This window comes from Hordeum vulgare, chromosome 4H, assembly GCF_904849725.1.
Source record: "Hordeum vulgare subsp. vulgare chromosome 4H, MorexV3_pseudomolecules_assembly, whole genome shotgun sequence".
Taxonomy (NCBI): Eukaryota; Viridiplantae; Streptophyta; class Magnoliopsida; order Poales; family Poaceae; genus Hordeum; species Hordeum vulgare.
The window spans coordinates 503,582,575-503,590,207 of record NC_058521.1 but is presented as its reverse complement, the minus strand read 5'-3'; the positions used below and the strand labels follow the sequence as shown (position 1 = coordinate 503,590,207).

At 38.0% G+C, this 7,633-nt stretch overlaps 1 non-coding gene across 1 annotated transcript; it reads left to right on the top strand.

Moving 5' to 3' along the window:
- The first annotated feature begins 7,110 nt into the window (after window positions 1–7,110).
- LOC123451572 lies at window positions 7,111–7,249 on the top strand. Its single transcript, XR_006632412.1, has one exon. It is a non-coding gene; the product is annotated as a small nucleolar RNA Z247 (small nucleolar RNA).
- The last annotated feature ends 384 nt before the right edge of the window (window positions 7,250–7,633 follow it).

Sequence of the window (7,633 nt, the reverse complement as noted above, 5' to 3'; positions counted from 1 at the left end):
ACTCTACCCCTCGCCGAGAGTCCTTAGCTTGCGCTCGCTGGCGTCAAAAGGACGAGCTTTCGCGCACGCATGATCTGAATGGGCCGGCCCACTTGATTGCATCATGGCGAAGCCGCTACTAAAACTAAAAGAGAAACAAAGCTCCTACTAGGATTGAATTTCTATCTAGGCAACAGCGTGTCAACGTTCTGAACCTGTTGAACTGCTAGCTTTTCATGGTAAGTAGCCCAAAGGACATTTTTGTAAACATACAATGAACAATTTAAATACACATTGAACTTTTTTCATATATGCTGACCAATTTTAAAATACACATTGAATATTTTATTAAATAGTACTCCCTCCGTCCGAAAATACTTGTCCTAAAAATGTATAAAATGGATGTATCTATAACTAAAATAAGTTATAGATACATCTATTTTTAGGACAAGTATTTCCGGATGGAGGGAGTACATTCAAAAATATAACATACAATGAAATATTTTAACTATGCATTGAACATTTTTGTGATATAATCTGAACAATATTTAAATACACATTAAATACTTTAGTGATATACAATGGTTTTTTAAAATATACATCGAATATTTTTGTAATATACGCCAAAACAATTTATCATTTTTTGTAAAACAAAACTTATTTTTCAAAAACGATGAACTATTTTTTGAATCATGACTATTTTTGGGATTTCGGACATTTTTTCAAAACAAATGATAAAAGTAAAAAATGAAAAGTATAAAAGAAAATAAAATGTAAAATAAAAGAAATCGGAAAAGGTAAAAAGAAAAGGAAATAGAAAAAAAGGTACGCGAATGAAGAAAAACCAGAAAAAAAGATCAAGAAACAGGTAGATCGAACCCTCTGGAAGGTTCCAAAACCGGTTTGCCAGGCACTGCTTCAAGGCTCGAAGTACGCTGGCCCGTTTTGTGCTGCTCGCTCGTTTGCTTCAGCGAAAGGCCAGACAGAAGTGGGGGAAACTCTATTTAGCTCCACAGGCGCCGGTTACCGGCAAAATTTGCTAACCGGCATCTCGAGCGCTCCGCAATTGACCGGCCCCTGTAGAGATCTTTGATAAATTGTTTTTAGCCCGTGAACTATTTTTAAAATTGTTTATTTTTTGTTAAAATTAATGTTTCTTTTTTGTAAATTCGTGAACATTTCTGAAAACCGATGCGCATAATTTAAAATTCATGAACTTTTTTCAAAATCAGTGAACTGTTTTAAAAAATTGGTGAACTTTTTTCAAAATTGATGAATTGTTTTCGAATTCTGTGAACTTTTTTGAAAATCCGCGAACATATTTAAAAAATTGCTCAACTTTTTCATAATAATTGAACTTTTTTTGAAAATCTGAACTTTTTTGAAATTTTTAATTACCAACGCATTTTGACATGGCCGGCCCATGAGGAGGAACGCTGCAGGCTCCGGTTTCCCGAACCGGTGCTGAAGGCGCTGAATAGGAGGTCACAGTTGGTTACACGTGTATATTTCTTTTCTTTTCTTAGTTTTGTTTATAATTTGAAACATATTATATACATATATTATGAAAACATAATTTACTTAATTTAGAAGTGTTCAGCGCAGATTTAGAAATAGTTCATGTAGTGTAAATAAATGTTTGCTTAACTTTTACAAAATGTTTGAACCATTCATGAGACATTTTTAAAAAGCTAAGGCGTTTCAAAAGTGTCTGTGACATTTATTTAATATTTTGTTATATTTTTTTTCTACCATTAATATGTTAAATTTTCAAAATATTTTTCTAGCATTTCATAATATATTTGTGATACTAAAAAAACCAATACAATGTAAAAAATGATTTGCATAGTTAGAATAATTGATTAGTATCATTAAAAAAATAACGTGTATTTGAAAATATTTAACACGTAATAAATGGATTTTTTAAGACACATATTTTGAAAAGCGTTAATCATGTATATAAAGAATTTTTTATGTATATAAAAACGATTTTAACATGGATAAAAATTACTGTGTGTTTGGAAAAAAGTAAATAGAAAAATGTATATTTGAAATGAAAATAAGCACGTATTTAGAAAATGTTAAATATGTATAAAAGAGTTCCCGATATAAATATTTTTTTACGAAGTGTACGCAAAATAATAATAACAAAACCCAAAGAAAACTGGTGAAAACCGAAGAAACAAATAAAGAAGAGAGAGAGTGTGTGTGTGTGAGAGAGAGAGAGGGGGAAAACCCAAAGAAACTAGGAAGAACCTAAAGTAAAATCAGGACAACGGCTCACCTAAAAAATTATTGCAGATGGTGATAAGATCGTGATTATCTTGTTGGTTATACTACCTAGCTAAGTTAGCTCTATGAAGGAATCATGGATGTTGTAGCCACTTTCAAACAAGTGGTTCGGTTCATCGTGTTATTGGGTGGGCTAGTGGTGTAGGCACTTCAAAACCGTGAGTACTTTGTTCGACATATATATTTGGTATCGATGTTTTCTATGCTTGGCAAGCTAATATGCAATTCCAATACAAGTGTTTGAATTTGGGTGTTTTGTGTGACCAAGCCCCTCATGCCCTGACACCGTTGGCGTGGCTGGCGATGTGTTGGGCAACTTATCTTGCACGAGGTTCTTGTGATTTAATGAATGAGATAGTAGTCTATGTACTTCAAATCCCTGAATACTTTGTTCAATATATATGTCCAGTATTGATGTTTTCTATTCACAACAGCGTGACCTAGGGGTGGATCAAAAGGAATTGGTATTCTCTAATCTAATTTGAATTCAGATAAATAATTAATGAGCACAAGAAGAAGGCAAGAGTGGGGTTCTAGCTAACTCTACAAGGTAAGCATAACTCAACGGTGAGTGGCCCGCTAGAAACACTACTACCCCTTAGGTACGAGAGCTCCCCGTGTCTCTTGACTCTGATCTGTGATCTAGTATATGCGAGAAATCAATCCAACTTCATTTGATCTTATGATCTTTACATAGAACAAAGGTACTTTATATATTCTCTTCATTTATATTCATATGAAAGAACTCCCGCCATTCACTTATATCAGCCTTTAGGGGGTATTGGTGAATAATAAAAAACATAGAGATAATGTGCACTATAAACAAATCTGCAAAGACTTAAATGTGTTAGCATTAGACCAAAAAAGTTATAAGACGAGATGTTTAAACCTTGGCTTATATTAGATATCTCTTTTTTGTATATTTTTTTAGCATTCTTCGTGCACTAACTACAAAATATTTATACTTCTATTTTCTAAGAGGGCAACGATGTTATATTTTTCCGTTAAAGAACCAAATAATATTTATTAAGTAAAACAAAACAATATCTAAAATGGTATTTGGTAATGGAATGGTTACTAAATTTGTATTTGCGTTACTAGGATTTCTTCGAAAGTAAAAGTTATGTTATTAGGCTTGTAACGTATGTATCTTTGATTGTGGTCCAAGCCACCAAGAGACCATCGCTGCAATTTGTTACATTTGTTTTGGACCTCAAAGTCTTTGAATTAACACTATCCTTTGCATCGACTATTTTTTAGGGAAGTGGTTGTGTGTCGCATGTGGTCAAGTCTATGTTTCGTCCTTGGCAAGATGGGAGCCAACCTCACCTAAAGCAGGGCGGTTGTGGGCGACATAATAGCCATTGGGTTTCGTCACGCTAACACCACACATGTTTCTATTTATTTTATAGTTTTGTTTATATTTGAAAAATACTAAAGACATATATTATGAAAACTTAATTTAGATATTTATAGAAGTGTTCATCACATATTTAGAAATGTTCATGCAGTGTAAAAATAGGTTCGGTCAACTTTGTTCACACATGACAGAAAAACCAAAGAAAATCAAGACAACGGCTCTCACCTAAAAAATGAATCATGGTAAGATCATGATTGTCTTGCCGGTAATACTAGCTCGATGAGTTAGCTCTATGAATAAACCATGGATGTCGTAACAACTTTCCAAGGAGTGGTTCAGTTCGTCGTGTTATTGGGTGAGCTAGCGCTTTAGTCACTTCAATATATTCGAAATGTCCATCCTTGTTTTCTATCCTATACCCAGAACACTAAAAATAAGTAAAATAAATATCATCATTCATCTATAGTTATGTTGTTCAAATATATCTATGCAACAATAAAATTCATTTGTAAATATTATTTCCTTCGTAATAAATTGCAAGATGTTTTTAATGCCCTATGCGAACCAAAAAATATGTCTTACATTTTGGTACGAAGGTTGTGCAAACCAAATATGAAGTATTACGATAAAATAATTCAAATTTGAAATCAACTTATTCAACATATTCTTTAGTTCTCCCCTCAAACTCCCATAAATACTCAACCATATCATTATAAAGTTGCACATGAGTTGCTCCATGGTGAATATGTTGATGAATTTCAATAAATTCCCCAATTTTTGTCGGGTTCTCGTCACGAAGTGTGATAGGATCACTAATTTTCTCAAATTCCCAACCATGCCATACTCGGTCACCCTAATTTCCCACAATGATGTTGTGCATGATCATATATGTTGTCATCACCTCCCACAACGTCTTTGAATCACATATTTTTATAGGTCCTTGAACAATTACAAAACGTTCTTACAGCACTCGTTGCTCCTCCCTTTCTCCAGCTTCAAATTAGTAATTATAATGCAAGCTATCGAGCACTCCCTCGTACTGCGTAAATTACGTGCGCGCTAGTTCCCCACCCCTCCAGCCTTCGTGTGGTCTTGGGGTATCGAAGTTCGACCTGATGTACGTACACCCATAAACCTCGCCCATGTTAGCTTCCGGTTTACGGGAATTCGTGTGTGGGGACCAGTCCATGAACATTTGATGGAAGGCGGTGGAGGCCTCAAAATATTCGGACCGCCCGGCCGAGACGTTTATACACGGTTTGGTGGACGGTGTTGGAGATGCCCTTACTAGCTAGCATGATGACCCACAAGTATAGTTGATCAATCATAGCCATTTAGGTAAGTAAGAGTATTGAACCCAACAAGGAGTAGAAGGAAATGATAAGTGGGTTTCTCTCTAGTCATATTCATCATGTTGAGTTGATTCGCATTCTCTACTCTGATAATTTGATATGTGGGTGGACCGGTGCGAAGGCATTGTTCTTACTTAAACAAACAACCAATTTATGATTACCCTCTATATCAAGCATCCACAACTACGTAAGAAGAATTAAGATAAATCTAACCATAGCAATAAACATGTGGATCCAAATCAGCCCCTCGTGAAGCAACACATAAACTAGGGTTTAATCTTCTGTCGCTCTCGCAGCCTATCATCTACTTGTTACTCCACAAGGACTTTCCTTGGGCCCATACCACGGAGAAGTGTCATGTAGTCGACGTTCACATGACACCACTAAGAGAAGTAACAACATACATATCATCAAAATATTGAAAGAATACCAACTTCACATGATTACTTATAACAAGTCTTCTTCCATGTCCCGAGGAACAATAGTAACTAGTCAGGCCTCATCAACATCTTCAACATCAGAGGTATAATAATAACGATTAAGGATCTGAATATAATATTTTCCACCAAGTAATCCAACAAGCATCAACTACAAGATGTAATCAACACAACTAGTAACCCACACGTATCAATATGAGGTTTTGAGACAAAGAATGAATACAAGATATGAACTAGGGTTGGAGATGAGATGGTGATCATGAAGATGTTGATGAAGATTGGTCCTCCCATGAAGGAGGAAGTGTTGGTGATGACGATGGCTTTGATCGCCCCCTCCCGGAGAGGAATTCCCCCGACATAACCTGACTGTCGGAGTGCAAAAGGGCCTCTGCCCAGGTTTCCACCTCGAGATGGCGGCGCTTATTCCCAAAAGTTTCCTTATGATTTTTTATAGGGTAAAACACACAATATAAGAAAAGAGGGAGGCCGAGAGATCTACATGGGCCCCACAAGCCCTCAGGGTGCGTCGAGGGGTTGGGCGCACCATCTTGGCTTGTGGCCAGCAGGTGGACCCCCTCTGTTATATTTTTGGCCCAACAATTCTTAAATATTCCATACAAATTCTTTGTAAAGTTTCGGGTTATTTGGAGTCTCGTGATTTTTTAGCCTTTTTTGGCGTTTCTCGGTCCAGAATTCCAGATTCCAAATATTTTCCTCTTTATGATGTACCTTACATATTTAGAGAGAAAGGGCATAAGAATTATAAGATAATATGAAACAATGGACAAGAATAACACAAATATCAATAAGAAATCATGATGCAAAATGGACGTATGATAGCTGCGTTAGCTTGGTGTAACGAACCATAGAGGCAAACATTTTTTTAAACGATGGTTTTGTTGGACAAGGCATTGCATGAGGGACTTGTTGAAATAGCTTGCGTATTCTCATGTAGGTGAAAGAGACCACGGCATATATGTTAGTTAGAGAGGCAGTTGGGTAGAGATAGATTAGTATCTTGTTAAACCATATGAGCTATATCTTCTCATCTCTTGTACTCCAAGTTTGTACGCTATCATGAGATAAGCCCCATCGCTATAATGAATACCCATGGCCCACTCTTGAGTGTAGGAATGCTTCCACAATTTCTATGTGGTAATCAGAGCAACCTCTTACCTTATGTTCTGAAAACCCATCCACCGCAACAGCAATCCACATGGGATCCTCCTCCTCAACCCCCACCGTCCGACCTTGATTAGGTCGTAGAGAAATTGACCAAGGAGAACTATCGCCTCTCGAGGGCACTGATTGTGCCACAATTCCTTGGTGCGAGCCTGTACGGCTACCTCGATGGCTCCATCATTGGTCCCGAGAAGATCATCATTGCGAAGGACAAGGGATGGACCATCCCATCCCCAACCCAGCGTATGACGGATGGATTCGATAGGACCAACAGGTCCTTGGTCACATCCTCAACAATTTGTCGAGGGACGTGCCGGTGTGTGTCATCTCCATCAGGACATCACATGCTTTGCGGACCTCTCTCGATAACATGTTTGCATCACAATCACATCCGTGTATAAATAATATCCGCATCTCCCTAGCAAATAATCAGAAGGGAAATCAGTTGGCCCTGACGTACTTCGCATAGATGAGTGGACTAGTAGATGAGATACCAACCGCACGAAAGCCCGTGGACGAGGATGAACTTGTCTCCTTCGTCATTGCCGGATAGGACCTTGACTACAACTCTGTAGTCACAGTTATCGACGCCTGCACGGATCAGGTCACCGTCGACTTCTTCTATGCACACGTGTGGAATTTTGACCAATGTGTGGGGATCTTCTCTGGTGGATCTGGCGGTAGGGGGCTTAAATTCCTTTGCCAATGCCGCTGCATGTCATGGTGGTCCTCCTTCGTCATAGAAATCAGGTGACGGTGGCTACAGGAAACATGGCAGCGGTGTTGGTGGCTACAAGAAGAAGTGGCCCGGCAGGCACCCTTTGTACTCCAATAACAAGGGAGCCCGCACTCGTCCAGGAGGTTTAGGAGGCCCCGCACCTTCTAACCATGCTCAGGGCAATGAACCCATCCAATGCTAGATCCACTCCAAGTTTGGCCACAACACCAAAGATTGTTGGTACCGCTTCAATGATGATGCACTAGAAGAAAAGTTGTTGCTGCCGCACAATATGGTGTGGACACAAACGGGT